Source organism: Pleurodeles waltl, chromosome 4_2 (assembly GCF_031143425.1).
Source record: "Pleurodeles waltl isolate 20211129_DDA chromosome 4_2, aPleWal1.hap1.20221129, whole genome shotgun sequence".
NCBI lineage: Eukaryota > Metazoa > Chordata > Amphibia > Caudata > Salamandridae > Pleurodeles > Pleurodeles waltl.
The window spans coordinates 352204459-352225522 of record NC_090443.1 but is presented as its reverse complement, the minus strand read 5'-3'; positions in this window follow the sequence as shown (position 1 = coordinate 352225522).

Sequence of the window (21064 nt, the reverse complement as noted above, 5' to 3'; positions counted from 1 at the left end):
CCGCCGCCTCCACACCAGGACCATCTAGATCAGGAACATACATTCGTGTTCCAAACAGGCACTCATATGAAGTACGACCCCCCAGTGACCTTCTAGGCAAGATATTAAGTGCTCTCTGTACCCCATACAGGTGGGCTAGCCAACCACGACCCGTACCTATAACTCTGGCCGTTAAGGATTGCTTTAAATCACGATTTAAACGCTCCACGACAGAATTTCCCTCAGGATGAAATGGAGACGAGAATTGGAGTTGGACCCCCAACGAAGCCATGGTGTCCCTGAATGCCTTAGAGGCAAATGCAGGGCCCTGGTCCGAATGAAAAGCCGCAACTGCAAATGTATCGACAAAGATGCGCAAATCTTTGATAACAGTTCGAGCGTCAGCCGAGCGCTGTGGCCAGACCCACACAAATGTGGAGCACGAATCTACAGCAACCAAAATATATTTGTATGCACTATCTGGTGTCAGCGGACCACAATGATCCAAGTACACACACTGTAAAGGTTTATTTGAAATCAGAAGGGGCGTCTGCTGCGGGCGTCTAGCCGACAAAGCTTTAATTTGTTGACAAACGTCACAACAAAGGACAGACTGCTTTGTCTCTTTATAGAGACCAGGCCACCAGTAACGAGCCTGTAAAAGTGAAATCGTGGCAGCCACACCAGCATGTGCTGATGCCGCCCCCTCATGTGCTGCAGAAATTAATCGAGGTCTCTCAATTTTATTGGGCATTTCACGTACACCAATGCCTGGAATATTAACAACAGCATTCAGCGCACTATTCACGCAGTAACTATATTTAGAAGGAAATCCTTTAGGAAAGGGCGTGCCATGAGCCGTAGCCCTTATGCGTCTCTTTCAGATCCGCAACCTTACCCCACAACAATTTGTGTTTAATGGTGTTGCCCTTAGAATCTCTGAACCCATTCAACTTCCAATAGTGTAGATATTCATTGAAAGACTGTACAAAGTAGTAGGAGTCATAGACCAGCAATGTTAAAATCGCCAGATCCGCGTGCTCTAACGCTAACAATAGAGCTTTGAGCTCAGCCAGCTGTGCCGTGCAATCTCCCAAGGTTTTAGTATAAGTATGTCGGGGGCAGAACACTTCCCCCTCCATAGTGCCGCTCACCACCGCACATGCAGCAGAATATTGTTGTTTAGTCCCAACCGCTGGTTGCGCAGAGCCATCGGTATACATGACCACCTGATATTGGTCAATAGGCAATGTGCCAGCAGGAACTGGGTATTCTATTTCATATTGAAGAAATTCTTGAGTCTGCAGTTTAGGGTCAAATATGTAATCTACATCAGTGGCTGTCAAAGACGTAGCCCATTGTATCCATCGCGGGTGTAAAGCTTTCGAATTAGGAACACTCGCTTTTGTAACAGCCTCTAAGGCCAGAATCGGGGAAACGACAATAATGCGCTGGCCCTGGGCAAGCGGTCTTTCTTTAATCACAGCCATCTGTACTGCAGTGAGTATTTTCTCAGTCTGTGCAAATCGTTGTTCTGCAGCAGAATACAAATGGGACTTGTATGCAATCGGGACTGTCTCACCCTCATTAAAGGTGACATATGTAAACCCAACAGCCCCAGGTATCACCCTGATGACTAAATGTGTCTTATTGTCCCGTGTGTGTAAGTGTTTAACTGCTAAGAGATCAGTCTGCAAATCCCGTAGGATATGTGTATGCTCAATCGTCCAAAATCTACTCGAAAAATTCGGGCGAATCAACTCGTATAAGGGTTTTATACGCGTAGCATAATCAGGAATGTAAGTTCTGCCAAAATTCAGAAACCCCAACAATGACTGGAGCTTCTGAACCGTATTAGGAGGCTGCAATAAAGCACATTTCTCCCAAAAATGTGGCGCTAAGCTCTTGCCCTCACTCGACAACTCATATCCCAGGAAAATGACGCTGAGGAAGGCAATCTTCGATTTCTTAAAATTAAACTTATAGCCAATTTCAGCAAACCCCACAACAATGCGCGATACACGCCTTAGATGTTGCAGAATCTCATCGTCTGTCAGATATATGTCATCAACATATGATAACGCTTCAGGGTCCAACTCGTGCAGCATTTCAGTCACACGAGCCGAAAACAGTCCTGGGCTATTCTTATACCCCTGAGGCAAACGACAAAACTTTTTCTGAGAGCCAAACGCACTGAAACTGGTATAGTCCCGACTTTCGGGCGCTATATTTTGGCAGAATAATCCATACGAGATATCTAACGTAGTTTTGTATTTCTTACGCACTATATTATTCATAAGCGCTGCGCTATGTGAATTCTGTATTGCATATGTGCGTGTATGACCATTTAAATGTCTGTAATCCACCACTATCCTATATGAATGGTCCGGTTTAGCAACCGGAAATAAGGGATTATTAATCGGCGAGACACAGGGCTCAATTACACCCTGGTACTCCAATTGTGTAAGAATTTTCCTAACCGATGCCCTTGCCTCAAATTTGATAGGATACTGCGGCTGTGGCTGAGGTTCGCCCTTTATTGGAATTACATGATAAGGTGATTGTCTATCCCACCCCACATTATTTCTATATAGGGCTGGAGCCTGTGCTAGAGCCCATGTTTTACTATAGGACTCCGCTAGTTCTCTCGGAACAAGTGGTGAGAAGGAAGGTGTAATAACCTCCTCCCCAACCGGACAGTCGCGAACAAAGTCAGATGGACAATCCTGTTCGGCCAGCAGAACATCATATGATTTTACCACATGGTCCCAAAAGATGGCGTGTACAATGCGGTCAATGTCCCCTTCTAATCGCAGAGTCACTTTATATACTCTATCAGGATCAGAGACTCGCATATCCGCCGTTTCGACTTGTATGAAGTCATCAGTTGCTTTCCCCTCCAGATGCTCTAGAAGACTCCGGCGAACTATTGTGACCTCTGCCGTGCAGTCTAACAGTGCCAACGCCCATGTCTTCTTCGTCAAGAGAACTCTCTTCTTGAGCGGCATGTCTAACTGAGACTGCTGCCACTTTCTTCTTTTTAAATTGCTGTTTTTGTTGCAGCGGTTTCTCTTCTTGTTTAATAGAAACCTCTGTTGAGCGTTGTGAATCCTGTCTTGGTTTCACGTACTCCTTTCTCCGCTCTGACCGCCCACCTCTCTCACTTCTCTTCTCTGAGGAGTCCTGAAAGGAACGAGATTGGCGTGTATCAGTATATTAATATCTTTCAGGCGTCTTCAAATTATCCCTATTCCTGAGATTATACCTATTCTGCGGGGTCTCCGGTTGCGGAGACTGTCCCCCATCTTTCTTAGGTGTTTGCTGTTTCTTTTCCCAGCGCTTTTTAGTACCCTCAGGTTGCTGTTGTTTAGCATTGTCTTTATTATTTTTACCCTGTAATTGGGGTTTTTGCGGTCTAGCCCCTAGGCTATCGCGACCAATACTGGAATATGTCTCTGCTATTATTCTCGGAAGTTCCCGCTCCTGATTAATCTGCGGAACGTCCCGAAGACGCATTCGCACTGCTAGTGCTACTGCCTCTCCCTTGAGATTACTCAAAATAATAGAAGAAACTGCGGCAAAATTGCCCATTAACTGCATGCCCAAATCTAAGGCAGGGGCAGCCCCATATTCATCTTGAATTTGTTTAAGCACTTCCGGTAAATTAGCTAATGTCGGTGTACCGTGTGACGTAGTGTAGAGCGCGGCAAACACCGTGCCCCAGGTATTACAAAGGTCCACCGGAGGAACCATCCCATACGGCAAACACATCGTCAATATTCTATGTTTATCCTGAGGTCCCGTATGGGGAAATACTGCTCCAGCGTATTAATTTTTTGCGCCAGCCATAATGGAGTTTCCTCCTGTTTAGCCGGTACCCTACCCATAACTGAGTGTACAGTGGCCGGATTGATACCCGGAACCACTGCCTGTGGGTGCGCCGGAGCAGCACGCGCTGCGTTTGTATTTAGTGTCTGCATTGCAAACTGAACTAATCGTCTATATGTAGCCGTTAAGTCTGTATATAAACGACGAACTTCAACCACTGTCAATTGAGCAGCCGCAGGATGAGGTGTATATGTAGCCAATAAAGGCCAGGTAGGACCATCATTACTCAGTGGACCTAACCTAACTTGTGCTACTGTGTGTGGGAGGGCGCTATCAAGCCAATTATGTATGCATAAGCCCTGTATTGTTCAGGGACATTTGCAACAGTGTATTTGTGAAAGGTGTTTGTACCCCCATCAACTGCTGGAAATACGATCCAAGAATAAAAAAGTTCTGTTCTATAGGCTGCATGGGCGTCCACCACAAAAGTGACCGAACCCCCCTGGACCGTCAGGCCATGTGCTATCAGATGTCCTGTGAGCGGTTGTCGCATATTGATTGCTATATTCACTACATTAGGATTCGCCATTTGTAAAAAATAGCACTAGGTCAGAGAAGGCACACCAATATCGGGGTTTTCCTTTTAAAGTTCAAGCTCGAACAACCAACCACTAAGTAACAGGATGTACCTATCCCGTGGTGGCGGAAACCCTCAGCCCCACGGACGTCTCCGCTTACGGAACCGAGGAGTCAAAATATATATGAGACCGAGAGAGTCAGTCGGACCTAAATATTAGAGCCAGACCAATCTTTGGCGGCGCCATGTCGCGTGGGCTCTCATTATCCTAAATGAGACTACTGGATTTCTAGGCAGCAGGATCGATAACGGTGTGGGGGACTGAGTCTGACCCACGTGTAAGGAACTCTGTCACCCTAAATCCGATTTTTGCTCCGGCTAACTAGCAGTGCCTCATTTCTCCCACGGGGAAGAGATGATTGGGCAGCCGAGCGCATGACATCTTTGGAACTTCTCAGGGAAGTCGTGGTCACTCAGATCCAAAACAACTCTCTCATTTACAGTATGATCTCATATACAAATGACAAAGGCAGTATAAGTTTTATATAATGTTTTAATAAAACGACTGTATTTTAGATAATAAGGCGTGAGCCGCAATAACCAGAACCATACAACACAGTAGGATTGAAATAGTCACCAGGATAGTAAAACATAAGAACAAAGCTATCATCGTGTCTAATAGTTTCTACTCTCCCTCTGCTTGTTCTATTTCGAGCACAGCATGTTAAGCTTCTAACTTGCCTTTCTGAGTCACTGGGGAGACATCAGCCCTCATACCTGAGCAAAGGCCTGTGATCTTGGTTCAGCATCTGCAACGAGGCAGTCAGCGTCTAGTTGTGGTTCCCTGGTCGGAATCTCCCTCTTGCGTGTATTGGGACAAGGAAGTGTTTTTATAACTAACATGTCAGCGTGATCACAAAATGTCCCTACGCAGAAATGCCAAAGACTAAACTCCTACCACGTCTATCGGCAATGTACCAGACTGTATCCTTGACTGAAGCACAGAGTGAATGTGTTATGGAGAACTCCAGTGCTGAAGTAGGCTAAACAGTGTGATATGAATATAAAACAAGATCGTAGAACTGGCTATTTGAAAAATAACAGTACGAAGCCAAATAAAAAGTATTTACAGCAAAGTGCACAGAGGCTCTAAGCTGCAAGCAAATGAATAAAATATATCCAGGGCAAAGTGCACAAAGGCCTAAAGCCTGAAAGCTAATGCGCAAAGGATACGTAAAACTAACCACACTACACCCCAGAAGGGTTTACAGTGAAATAACACCACAACAGGGTTTAAAGTATGTGCACATTACTGTATGGTTTACAGGTTACTAACACCATATTAGGGTTTCTAATATTCTAATGTTACAGCAGGACATCAGCTATGTCACCAGCACAGCAGTGTTCACAGTATACTGGAGGGCTTACAATGAATGTACACCAAAGCTTGAGCTAATACCAACAATTCAAATTCCAGTTTTTATACCACCTAAACTTGATTTACTGTTCACAAAAAACAGGTTTTGGATTTGTCTTGTATTGTTTTGTGTCTGTGATCATCCTTAAAGACAAAGGGCCAGATTTACTAAAAAAGTGGTTTGCAATTTCCTAATAGCAATGTTTTGCAATTCGCTATTAGGAAATCATAAACGACAATGTACTACCGCATTCTAGTCACAAAACATTCATACATGGCCCTGCGACTCGCTATTAGGAAGTGATGCCCTTTACATGCCCCTTCCTAAAAGCGACTCTCAAACCCCACTTTGCAGTTCGGTATTAGGTTACCGCCTTACAAAAGAGGGTTGGTACATGCCAAAATGCATTTTACCAGTCACAAAAGGCCTGATGGGCCGTTTGTGACCAGTAAAATGCTTTATACATCTGGCCCAAAAATGAATGATGACCTTTGCCCTCGACCACATAGGCTGCACAGTTTTGAATTTTATGCTGTTTGTTTTAGGGCTTGAGTTGATGCACCGGAAACAGACTTCTACAATCATTAATATGTGCTCGGATTACTATTATCCAGACTTGTTAATCAAAGTCCGGCCCTAATTATGCCAACAGACATATAATGTAGCTGCATAGTTTGGTGATATCTTTGGACTGATCTTCAAATGTATAGAGGATTCTGAAGAGGAAAGCCAGGGCTTTCACTCTGATGACTGTTGACATTTCTGAGTAGGCAATTCGACCAGAAATATCAGAACTATTTTAATAATCAGAGACTACCATTATCTCTGTTTTATGATGTTATACGGTAACCAGTTTTTATCCATTCAGGTCTAGATTGCTTTGTGTCATCTTCATATTTTGACCAAATCATTGTTATAATTTCCTAAAAGGGCAAAACAGCTTGGTACCACCTACCAAACTATAAAACCCTCTATTACCATCAGCTGCAGCAGCTTATTTAAACAATGGAAATGAAATAGACATTAAAAGGCATGTGTGGGGGGAGGGGGGCTGGCTGCTGGGTCACCACACAAGTTGCAAAGATAGGACTCCTCAGCACTTAACCTGGTAGGATGACCCTGTTCTACAGAAAATTCCTCACACATATCATTGACCAGGCACTTGACTTATGTTGCTTAACAACATGTTATGGTCAATGGTATTGAACAGCCCTAATTCATCTAAAAGTGCCAGCAGGGCTTCACATTCTTCTTCAGCCATCCACAATAGTTGCTCCCAAATGTCCAACAATGCAAATTTAGTGCCACACCTGAGAAAACCCACATTGCTTATGACTCAACAAATTGTATGCTTCAAGACGGTTGACAAGTTGAGATGTTAATATCGTTTTGAGAATTTTCCTAAAAAAATCGGATTGCCCACAAAAGAGAGATAACTCATGGACATCAGAAGTGGTTTTTAATAGGAGTAATCCAGGCTCTCTTGACTAGGCAGAAGACATTGAGATTTACTGAAGATTTCTGCTATCACCAAAGACATGAACTACATTGTATCTTTGATCCGCTGTGTTAGACATTGGTCTGCGAGGATGGTTGTGGCATTCATGTCCCTTAAAATCTTGCCAACTCCACTAATGTTTTTCTTCCTCAAAGTAAAAATTAGGGAGGTCTTAAGATTTTTTTGCAACCATACAAGTATGTGTTGTAGGCTATTTACATATGTTGTGCAGGATGGAAAAGATTGCGTCTAAAGACCGCTACTGGATGATTCAGGAGTTTGATACTGTAGCTCTAATAGTACTTATTTTTTCAGTTGACTAGTTTTATGGGTCAGTGGATTAAGCAAGGAACTTCTCTACTCGCCTTTTAGGAAGTGCAACCTCGCTAACCTAGCTTTAAATGTATTCATTGCTGCATATTCCAACCTTTTCATTTATTACGTCTTTTTGTCCACATTGTGGTGGTTCTACATATCGTATTCTGACATTCACATCAAATCTACCTTTGCTTGATAGCATTTTAAGCCAATTCAAATTGCAACGGACAGCTTAGTTTTTAAATTGCACAATTCTTTTGAATACCCTTTTGTGGGGTCCTTTGTCTTCCCTTGCCTGAGTGAGGTTTTATGAGGGTCAAAGTATCGAGTGTGTTACAAAGTGAGGGATTATATATAGCCATCAAAGATTCAGAGGTTCTGCCAGGTGAAGAAACAAGTGAATCCATGTAAAGCTTCACCATTTGGATGCTATTTTGTGATGTCAATGAAGTTCTCCTCATTCATGTTCTTTTTGTGATCACTCTATCCTTCATCACTCCATCCTTCTTATCGAATTCAATGAATGTTGGGTGAAACTCAAAAGGTAATTCTATTAATCAAATGAGGAAAAAGGGTCCCCGGTGTCTGGTGGAAAGACAACGGCACTGTCACGCGGGGAAGGTAGGAACAGCGACTGAACTGTGGCCTACGCAATATCCAGGCAGGGGCTTTGCAGAATGACCATGCAGGTATTGACAGCGTGGTCTGCTGCTGAGATGGGGCTTCTGTAGGGAAGGATATATGAAGTAAGAGAACTGGATGGTCTGCGAAAGCTGGTACATGTAGGATGATGGAGGAACACCTGAAGATATTTACAACATAATCCTTAGAGGATTCCCAGGGTGTCCTATCATCAAATCACAGAAAGACTATTATCAAAGCATTTGTTGTGTAAGTGAGCAAGGATGGTATGACACTAACACGATGCACGTGCTACTTACTGCTGCAGTGGTGCACGCAGGCAGATCAGGAAACCATCATCCTCACTTGCTGTGCACGAGCCAAAACATGCAGCGTGCCTACAGCACTTGGACCGATAGAATAATAAAAATCAAAAGGAGAATAATAATAAAGCATAGCAATATTTATAACAATAATAACACAGTCACCACCGACAACATCAATAATACTGACAACAATTATAATGACAGCGATTATTATTATTATTGTTATTATTATTATTACATCACTACAAATAATAATATAGTCAAAAATAGTGATAAGAAGAAGGATACACCCCGCCACAGCACCTCCCTGCTCATAAGTACACGAATGCGTGTGTAAGCACAACAACATTTAACTTCCAAAGAGAAATCGTTAATTAAGTACTGCAGCAAAGAAATATGAAACCAGGTAGAAGATTCATGTTCGTCTGTCTTCTAGAAGAATATTTTGGGAAGTGATTTTCCCTAACCATAATTAAAATGACTGGAGCCACGTGCATTATCCCTCCCTAAAATGGTACATAGACAATCTATGGACATAAAGTAACATCTCCTAAGTTTTCTATACGATGGGAGAAAGATGAGAAATAGTAAATAAACATGCCTGAACCCCTTCTTTTATGTTTACATTTCTATTAAGAAAAAACTCAAATCGGAGAAGTTTAAAATAGAGCTGTCAAGTAAACCCAAAGTTAAGACAAAATACTGGTCCTTTGGGAACCATTTTTTCACATCGTTTGCATTTCGATATTATGCATGGTTAACACACGATTGCCTGTGTTTATGTTTCGATGTCAGCGCTAGTCCTCTTGCCCTGAAATTACTTCGGTTTGTTGAACAGGAAAAAGCCCTAAGGGGGAATGTCTTGCAGAATCGTTCATCCATAACATATGCACTGAGTAACAATGCTCGAATGGAGTCTCCTCCAGAACTATCAATTAGAACTGTGGGCACAAAGTGAGGTCCACGGGGACCTGGCTAAGTTGAGATTTCCACAGGAGCTGTCATGTCTTCACACAACCAACAACTAACACGCACACTGCGCAAATTCATGCGGACCCTTGCGGATGCCGCTGCCTTTACACGGACTTCGAGCTATGAATTACAATGGACACGCAAGAAGCCTGCAATTTTCATATTGATCCAGGCCTAAGTCTGTGTTAGAAGACGTGAATTGAATTCATTTTACACCTGCAGTCGCTGGATCATCACGAATAATCGCCTTCATTGTCAATGCTTTGTGATCAGACTGCATTTAGCATGCTTTCAGAAGCTGCTAATAAGTATTATAACCCATAGTAAAATTTAAAGCACATCAAAAAATATTTCATAGAGATGAAGGTTCCGATTGCACAAAAGTTAGTCACATCAGCAAATTGGGGTAGTTTGAAATTCCTAAATTGTGCTTGCATCGAAGATCATGTCTAAACAGCAGTGTTTGGTGACTAATCCATCAAGCAAGAGTTCTGATAGGAGTAAAGCAGTTGTCCTTACAAAATGGTCCTTGGGGTTAGCAGGGATTCCTTGCCTTTTGCGGGAACAGCCTAGTCCCTCTTTCCTGTTCCAAAACCCATTTGCCCTCCTGAATATCTCTCTGGGTTGGTAGTATTTCTGCATGCAGCTCTGATGTGGAAAATGCCAGGGTCCAGGGTAGGCCTCACTGAAAGACTCAAAGTCAAGGAAAGGCAGGAGTCCAATCAACCCTGACTGGTTTCTCATTTTTAGAGTGCACATGAAGTAGCAGAAAACTCCACCCAAGAGGGTGGTCTCTGAAATGAGCTCTACAGGCATTCCCACCTTCCTCAGGGATTGTCTGTCTCCAGTAACAGTCAACTTCAAGCGAGGAGGGCCTATAATTTGTGCTGGAGAGAATCAGCTTGCTCTCCGAGGGATTTGCCAGGAGGGGAAGCAGTGTTCCTATGCTTAAACTGTGTAGGCCTGGAGGCCTACCAAGTGCAGTTCCACCATGCATGCAGTTGCAGATCATTCAAAGACAGTACCAACTTTCAGATCTGCTTTTGCACCACCAAGGAGTGCCCATAGGGAAAAACCTACATTTTCATCCAAGAGGGTGGGGAAAGGGTCACGGACTGACTGTTCCACGTGATAAAAATCCCCACTTCACAGAAAATGACTGCAGTGATGAATTTGCTCTTTATTACTAGATTTCTGCCTGCTTCAGTGACCCAGACTGCACTGTTAATATCCATCCTGTTGTTGCCAGTTTGCTCATTCTTCCATCTTTGGGCCCCCACAATACAGTCTGCCATTTCTATTTGGGTTGTGGTCTAGGTTGCTATTTCATCACCGATAAGTGCTGTGCAGTTGTTCACTTGATCCAATTGCTGCAATTGAAGGCTCAATCACCACAACGTTGTACAGCCACTCAGGATACTACTACATCATCAAGGGCTCCAAATGGACTATTGTATTGGAGTGAACTGCATCGGAGTACTGTGTTGTAGCACATTATTCTTTTGCTTGCCCAACCTATCTTTAAGTAGGTGCACGGGATAAGGGGTTTTCGTATTTTGTGGTTCCCCCTATACGTAGCTACAAAACCTCTCGCCTCACATAGCTGTGCAATTTATTTTTAATCTGTGGGACGTACACAAAGTCTTTATGTAGGTCCTTTAATTTTAAATAAGTGTGTGTGATATTAAATTTTAATTTAAGCATATGTAACAAAAACACACTTCACTTATATGTGAGAGCCATGTGCTCGCAATAAACAAATTAAATTAAGAAATAACCATTGAATATAATTATAATCAAGCAGTAATCGTGCTTTCTAGGAGGCTGGTGCTCTTCGAAAAAGTATAGAAAACCTCTTCTCTTTTAATGCTCTTCAAAAGAAAATACGATTGATACTATTATCTTTGACTAACTGTATGAAGAAGACATAGCTTAAACACGCGAGGATGACTGAAACCAAATAAGGAATTTAAAGAAAAAGTCATTAGCAAAGTAAACTATTGTCTCTCCATTCTTGGCACTGAGGCGTACTTTTTTATTTGAATGTGAACAATGGCTTAAGTGGGCAATCCAACTTCCCACTGGCGTATGCTGGGATGGGTGGAAGCACAATGAGTGACAGATGAACAGACCAATGTGTGAAGATGGCTCACCTAAAGCCCATCTATGTATGTAGATATACATGTACTGTTATTTTGGATTTTGAATACATGAGGCTAGTGATACAGTTAAGGATGTCTCTAGTCCAGAACTAAACAAATTGAGGGCAGCCCAGAGCAACAGTGGACTAGTGCTGCTCACCAGTCATCCACTATGTGCCTGGCTTTTAAGCCCGACTCACATCACTAAAAACAAATCCTGGCCACCTAAAATAGTTGCCAGTACCAATCCACTCCAATCTGCGGCCCAACACCTGTCCACTTGCTACTAGTCCGCCTTACTCTTTAATAATAACAGACTCTTTACTCTCCCCTCCACTGCACCTATAAGCAACGATCTGTATGAAGGTGCATATTTGGTCCTCTTGCATGGTTTATTTTTCAGAGGTGTTCCAGACTGAGACTTCCTCCTCCAGGCAGTAAGAAAAAGGATGTGGATGGTGGATGTGCTGCCCCCTAGCCACCATTTCCTGTATTGAGGTTCCTGGGAGGCACAACAATGAAATTAAATCACAGACTAGGGTTCCAGATGTACCATGCCATTAGACATCGCCAGAAGGTGCCAGAAGGGCTGAAGCTGTGACAATAGGTGTTCTTTAACCACGCATAGGGAAAGAAACTCAGCTGTATACCCATTTTATATTTTGCCAATATTTCTCCCACCCCCCCTTGTAGGTGCCATGCCAGGTGTCTACTCAACCCATTTGCTCCACTGATGTTCTTATCCCCTATGTGAAGCAACCTTTCTCACACAGATCACATCCAAACCAGTGTGCGGAAGCCTGCACAAACTCCCCTGGAGACATTTGTCACCAGAACCATTGCTTCCTTTCTCCTAATCCAGGTAATTTGATCATCAATGTGTCAATCCACCAAAGGTCGTCAGCAGGACCTCAGGATTCCTATCTGTGTTTCCTCCAGTCATTGAAAATATCACTAGATTTGTGTAAAGGAAGCACTCATGTGGTTGGGGAAAAACGAACACTTTAGTAAGTTTTTTTAGAGAAATAAATGATTATAGAAAGGACACATGCATCTCAAATGCCCAATTGACTCAGCACTATGTTTTAATGAAGATAAAGGCGATCTGACCAGCCAGATCAAGTACTCGTCCAACACAGTGTCACAATGGTACATCATACTCCCTAGTAATTGTGTATTCTGCCAAGCTGGCTACTTTCTGGTGTGAGAAGGACCTTGTTTATGAGTGGAAACAGCAGGGGATCCCAAACACCAGTCACAATACCCAATGATGATGATAACTGAGGCCTAAGCAGTTGGTAAGGGATAAAACATAAATGCAATGACTGCCTCTGGCCCATGAGATGTATCCTGCAAGACAGACTACAGTATTCAGTTAGGTTCCTGGCAAGACAGTAGTAGGGAGTGATACCATTGCCAACAAAACCATGCTGACTCAGAAGCCCATGCCAAATAAAGTAGTCCATATATGCTTGAGAAGTGCTGTAGTTCAACCCAAGGCTGCTGAACTTTAATTAATCTGCAATGCCAGTTTCCGCCAATGAGAGCCTGAAAAGAAAGCTGGTCCAGCATGCCAGCATCTTTGCCACCTGTGTGCGAGAAAAACACAAGAAGTTGAACACAAAATGCACCATGAAAAATTACATTGCCTTGACAGAAAAGTCCAAGCACCTTGGACTTAGAAGATGTACAGAGACATCTGGATGGTGTAATCGTTGTACTGATCATCCAGGGGGCTCGCAGTTGCTTCACCACACTGAGTTTGACCACAAGAACAAAGAAGAGGAAATATGAAAAGCCAATTGTATTGTAAGCAATAGAACCATATCAACGTGTATACAATTGTTCAAGTTGATAATGTTCTTGAAATCTTTGCTGGATACCCCACATTTTAAGTACACACCAGATTCTCATTTGATACAAAACCAAGAAAATACACCTTCCAGCTGCTCACTGGGCAACTGTGAATTAAAACAGATGTCCAGAGGCATCTAAGACTCACCAGGTTAGTTGCGGTAGCTTATCGAGATGGCAGTGAGGAACATTACTTTTCTTAAATTCTTAGCACACCTTGATGAGATGATTGTCTATGGAAAGGCAGTTGAGGAACATGAGCAGTGGCTGCTGAAGCACATTTAATAATTGTGAAGGAAAGTCTTCAATTTCTTCCTAGAAAAATGCTATTTCTGGTGCATCAGTACCAAGTAAATAGGTCACATTGTTTTGGCGTGAGGGAGAGAAGTAGACCCAGATAAAGTTAGTCCCTCAAAATATGATTTATCTCGACCCAGCACTTGGGAGAATTTGCAGAGCTTCCCTGGGCTTCTGCAAGTATTACAGTCATTTTATCACAGCCTATGCAAAAGTATTTACTATTTTGCCAGTTACTAACCAAACTGGCAAAGTGTTGCCCCATCTTTGGTAAAAAGAAACACATGGACACATATTTGCAACCATATTGTAAGGATAAACAGACCTTTAGGTTCAGGTGGACACACAATCTTGTGTTTTCAGGATTCTCACCAACTGGACCTTTCCTGGCCTTCATGCACTCTAGACAGACATACTTATTCTTTGTAGATGCTAATTTTGAGGCTCTATTGGTCATAATTCAGTAAGGAGAGGGGAAGTCTGCTAAGCCAAGAGCTTTTAGCTGCACATCATGCCTTGGCCAGAGAAATGTATCCTGCATAAAAGTTTGAGTTCCTTTCCATGAAGTGGGAAGTTATTAAAACAGTTCCTGACTAACTATGGGCCAGATGTACATATCTTTTGGTTTGTGATTTCCTAATAGGGAATTTTTGCAATTCACTATTAGCAAATCACAAACAGCTATGTACAACAGTGTGTTTTACACTGTTTGCGATTCCCAGTGGGTCGCAATTGACCTACCTCAGTAATATTCATGGGATAGGTGGCAAACTGCGGCCCTTTGAGAACTGCTAACAACTCAGGGATAGTGGCCTGCTGGGGACAGCAGACCACCATGTCTGTATTTGCTTTTAAATAAAGCACCTTTTTTAGGGTCGAGCTTGCGTCGCATGCGCTTGCAAATGCGTTTCGCTTGCGAGATGCTTTAGGAGTCAGAAAAGGGCTCGGAGCCCGTTCACGTCAAGTCAGTTGTCTTTCATTGGTTCATGGGCTTGGCTGTTAAAATCTGCTTGCTTTCATTAGTGGAAGGCATGCATACATCATGCCTTTTCCGGTGGTTAGCCCTCCTCAAGCGCAGCGACCAAGTACTGAAAACATGCAAGGCTCGCTGTTTCCTATCCGGTTTGTGGACTACTTTTTATCTTTTGTTCGCAGTGCGATCTCGCTTGGCAGAAGTCGAGCGCGTTGCATAACATCGACGATATTACATAGTTAATTGCACTTTTGCAGGTTATGTAGATTTTTGCACTTTTGCTGATAGGTTTCATTACGAGTGAACTGTAGCAGCGTGATCGCGCTGTTTTTTTATTTCTATGTGGAAAGAAAAATCCGGTTGTTTTCTGTGTTCGGCCAGTGAGAGGAGAGCACTTCCCACTTAACATGGCACGCTTCAATGTAGAGGCGCATTTAACATGGGGGCTCTCTCGGGAACCATGTAATATCTCTGAGCACCCCTAACTTTTAGTGAGCAAGGAGCCTTTGAATATCCAGTGTATTGGAGTGCTTGCATTCACGTCATTTGTGGGACACAGGCTTGAAAACCAGCGGGTCTTGCGCAGCCTTTCATTCTTATTAGGTCGGTAAAATGAATACCAATGAGTTGTAAAACACGAACTCCTGCTAATTCGAGAGCTACAAAAGGGCAACAAGTTTCTATGCCATTTCTAACTGTATATCCCGTGTTCTGCATTTTTTTCCGATTTAGGGGCCCCAGAATTCTTGGTTTCACAGCCAATACTAGGAATAAAAATTGTATATACAACTTGAGGACACAATTGTTGACCAAGTGCTTATGTTTAGGGGTGGCTCATCCCAATGGGGAAGAAGTACATGCCTATCTGACTAAAAAGGTTCCAGTAACATCGAGGTCTGTTTATTTTCCACGTAGTGTGATCGCGCTGAGGTTTACATAGCACAATCGCGCTCGTTTTTTCCATTTTCAACTTCAGCATGATCGCGCTGCATTTTACATAGTGCTGTGTTTTTTTTCTTTTAAATTGTGTGGCAAGAAAAGTCCAGTTAGGAGTTTACAACGTTAATACCTCTAACTTGAGCAAATGCGAGACCCGTTGCATTGAAAATGCTTGTTTTAAATGCAGCCCATTTCCCTTAAAGGAAAACAGGATGTGTTTCAAAAACACAAATAAAAAGATTTCTTTTCATTTTTTAATAGTAGGAAGTGGTCTGTGGGACCACAGCCTGCTCTCAAAAAATGTTTGCACCCACATTCACAAAGGGGAAGGAGTCCCTTGTGAATTAGGCCACTTGCGAGCACAAAAAACCTATGTACACCTGGCCCCTAGTTCCTTGGTGACACCTGGCAACCCCTTCATTATGTACATACTGTATAGCAGTCTTGATGAATATTGTAGGCCAACAGTGGATGACCACTTACCCACTTTTAACTTCAAGCTATAGTACTTGAGCCTGCATCCTAAGGGGCCTGAGCTATCTTGGGTGGACCTCTCAGGGACAGACAGAGAGACTCTGCAGAACCATAGAGATCCAACTGTAGCCATTCACTTAAGAGGAATGCAGATTCAAGTACAAGTCCTGATGCACTACCACCAGTTTACTGTAATGTCTCTAAAGTGAACCTGATGTGTCTATTCCATTTGCATCAAGAAAACACTCACGCAAAAAAGGTGCAGTGCAGTAGCTGGACTGGACAATCCTGTTATTCCACATGGAGCAGTGAGAGCATGGTAAACTCTTTCTTCCTTAACAAGAGGCACACACTGTGGGCACCTTAATGTTGGAAACAGCTACCTATAGTTAAATATGTTGGGTTGGGGCGACATGCACTCTGCAGAGTTGGGGGATCTGCGCTTATAAATCCATCTTGCAGGGAGGTAAGGAGGGTGGATTGGTTTGGAAGTTATTTAGTTCTGCTATGTGGATCTATTTAATGCGTAGCACACATGATTTGCCCCATCCTGAAACCCTTCCCTTTGGTCCCCATATTATGTCTTGCTCCCCCTCCATCGCTATCTCTTGCTGCCCGAGGGGCGGAATCGCCTTACATATACTTATGACATCGACCACACAAGACATTTAGTTGATCTCCTGGAATGTTAATAGTCGTAGAGACAAATTAAAGAGAGGAGTGGTGCTCCAATACCTTAAGAGACATGCCCCAGACATTGTGCTCCTGTAAGAGACACACTCACAAGACAATACTAGTCAAACTTTTGACCGTTGGGGATTTAAAATGACAGTTCATGCAGGATATACCTCAGGATCCTGGGGAGTAGGCATACTGATACCTAAATCTTTGCCCTTTAGGGTCCAGCACACCTGGGTGAACCGACATGGGAGGTATGCAGCAGTATCGGGGCTGTGGGAGGACACCACGATAAATATGGTCTCGGTCTGCATTCCCCCACCATTGCATGACACTGCTTTTGCTGTGCTATGCTCCCTTTTAGTAAGACCTCTTGAGGGGGAACTGCTAATTGGAGGGGACTTCAATGTGACACAATGTAAGATTAAAGATCGTTGGCCGTCTAGACAGATTGGCCCATCCCCTCACTCCTTGTCGGAGTTTTTGGTGGCTATGGAGCTTATCAATTCATGGCGCGTTTGTCACGCAGAGGAGATGCAATACATGTTTTGCTCAGGGGCCCACAGCAGCATGTCACAAATCAACTACGCCCTTGTCCTTCCCCGCATGACTTCTTCTCTTAAGAAGGTTGCACACCTAGCGAGAGGTATATCCGACCACTCTCCAATTTGGGTGACATACAGTGACTCATAGGCCTCGGGTCAGCGTTGCCTAATAATCAACCCCTGGTACCTCCAAATTCCAATTATTTGCCAGAGCCTTACCACAACAGCAAAGCATTACTTTGAAGAAAACACAGGCTCTGTGGGTTTAGCGCAGACATTGTGGGAGGCCTATAAGATGGTAATGAAAAGTCAGGCCACAAGAAAGAAAAGAGGGCAGGTCTAGAGGCTTTAGAAAAGGAGCTTCAAGACCCAGAGTCAAGACTCACAGGTTCGGGCCAAGATCCTGAGCATCACCAGGTGGCTTTGAGACAAAAAGAGTTTAGAGATGTTGCAGCAGATGCGGCCCATTCACATTATAGCTCAGCAGCGACGATTGTATGAAGTGGGCGACAAGGCTGGGAGATTGCTGGCCTGGCTGTATGGCATGGAGAAGGCAAACCGATGGGTACCTGAAATCTTGATGGATACTGGGGACCATGTGAAGAGTGGGCAACAGATTGTTGATATGTTTGCGGCCTTCTATACCAACTGTATGCCCCCACTTCGTCAGCTACAGTAATTGAGGCTCGGAAACTACTGTCAGATGTTAACCTCCCATCCTTGTCTGTCGGATAAAAACCTATTAGACCAGGATGTAACACACGATGAAAATAATCCAAGCCATACACGATTGTTTATGAGCAAAGCCCCGGGACCTAACAGTCTCACCATTGAATTATACAAACTCACAGCAACCACGATTGTCCCCCACCTCCTTACAATGTTCATTGAAAGCGGAGATAAAGGTGTCCTACCTTGGGCCCAACGGCTGGCCAGCATAGTGGTAATACTGAAGAAAGGTAGACCGTCAGAGACCTGTACCTCATATAGACCAATCTCACTCCTCAATGTGGAGGTAAAGATTCTCACAAAACTCTTAGCATCACGGTTGGTCAAGGTAATCCCCTCACTGGTCCACTAGGACCAGTCTGGTTTCATGCCGGGATGAAGTACTGCCCTCAATCTGAGATGGCTCTACTGTGTCCTGGGTCGGGTACCTTACATTCAAGAGATTGCCCTTGCCTTCTCTCTTGATGCACGGATGGCCTTCAATACGATTGAATGGCCATATTTATTTGAGGTCCTCCAGTGATTCGGCTTTGGAACACATTTCTTGGCTTGGGTACACCTCCTATATGCAGAGCCTTTGGCTCAAGTAAACGTCAATGGAGGCATATTTGCACCATTCCAGATGCGGCAAGGCACTCGGCAGGGCTGCCCACTTTCACCCTTGATCTGGCTCTAGAACCCCTGGTGGTCTGGATACGAAGAGACCCCTTGATCCAAGGCCTAAAATGGATAGACGACTGGGATGATAGATTATCCCTATATGCCCATTACATTTTGCTCTATGTAGCAGACCCCTTACATACTCTGGATAGGATTCTGCATGTCCTAACGCAGTTCTGCTACTATTCAGGCTACACTATTAACTGGTATAAATCTCTGATCTACCTTCTCTACGGCACAACCCCACGTCTGCCGGTCAGATGTACCGCCCAAATAACTACAGAGGGGTTCCAGTATCTGGGCATTTATATCACTTGAGACCCAAGTAGTTTCTGACCCCATAACTTGGCCCCTGCCAGCAAGGGGATGTCTACAAGGGGATGTCTGAGGGGTCCATAGGACCCCCTTCGACCTCTCTAGACAGCTGCATCAGGGGCGCACTGACAGTGCGTCACCTTTTTATGGTGCAATGGCAGTAGTCTCCTGATAGCTTCTTTCATGTTGTGGCGTGTCTATAATATAGCGCAGAAGCAAAGAGATTCCCTCATTTGATTGACGAATCTGATAGTGTTTAAGAACACTAGGGCTGCCCCTGACTATTTTGAAGGAGAAGTGTAAACTGAGAGCTTCAACAGGATGCTGCTAGAAATGCTTGGATACTTTAAGCCCCACCTGAAGTCCAAGTAGAGTTATTTTGCGGCCACAATTGCGCTTGTATACAAGTTTATGTGGAGTGATTGCACAGGGCTCTCCCTTTACCATCTCTTGTAGTAAGGGGACAGCCATGGCATGAGAGCAATGCCAGATTATGCATGGACATCTGTTCCACTCACATCAATAACGTCAGATCGCAGACATTTGCTCTAAATTCAAGAAAGAAGTGAAAAAGGTCTATTTCCTGGAATATGGTTTAGCCACTTGGAACACTGAATGGAAGAAGAATGTCAGGGAAGGGGAACCATTTCCTTGAGAATTATCCTGCTCCATAGTTGACTCTGCAAGAAAGGAACAAATTTGGTAGCAGATGGGATTCCAGCTCCTACACACAATATAGCAAGCAAGTCCCAATACGTCAATGTCTGAAAGCTTGGCTAGTATAATGGGCCCAGGAATGTCAAGATTGCTCTGAGAGATCCTCTCTCCTACATGGAATAACTAACTGAATTTCACAAACTAGAACCCCAGCTACAAGTCCAATGGGCATTTACTTCATGCCTAAGGCCACTAAAGGCTACTGAGGCACAAGATGTCCTCAAAACCCAACCTGAGGCTCAAGAATCAGATGCAGATGAGGAAGTCTTGTGTACTGTTTTATGAAGTACCAGTTTCAGTAGCAAATCTACTTTCACATACTGGGCTGCAGGTGCAAAATTGGGATACATAATAGACTGCTGTAGCCCCATCAAAGGCTGGGTCATATCTGTCACCACTGAGCCACTTGACTTTCCTCAGAAACTGCCAGGTGGATGGAGGATGATCTATGAGATGAGATTAGTACAGATTTATATATATAACCAATCTTTCACAAAGATTTGATAATGCCTGGTACACATAATTCACACACATTGAATACCAGGGTGGGAGTCCTGCACAAACTCCACTAGCATTATTGCTTGACTCCTTCATTTCCTTCTACCTCTGACTAAGTAAGCTAGTGTTACTAAACCGCTTTTCTTCCAATCCACAAAAAACATGCTACACACCCAAAAAAAGTGTTAATGTGAGCCAGTATAATGGGAGATGAGCAGCATGGGAGCAGACACTCCCCATAATGATTACTACACTCTAGCAAAGAATCATTGCACCCTGGTCACAATCCACGCTTTCAGAGCAATGCCACTGGTGCAGCGTAAATTTTGCACCCACCCCTCATGTCACAATTTCAACCTACATGTGCACGAAACATTTCACATAGTGTGTGTTTTAACGTTATTAATGTAAAGTGTTGCACTCTTATTTGGTAATGAGGTGAATTCACTGTAGAACTAGAGAATCATATACATAGTGTGCAGTAACTTTATTAAATGAAATGCAATTATTTGAGGTGAAATAGAAATCATCCTTGCATTAATAAAGTATATTTACCTTAGAAGCCAGAGGAATTTCTGTAGACATGTGCACTAATAGTTTACAGTTCAATGCAAGAATGAAATTCTCAGTCACATTTATGTTCATGTATTTAAATATGTATTGCCCTTGTTCTAACTGTATCATGAAGTGTATTTGAGATCATGTAA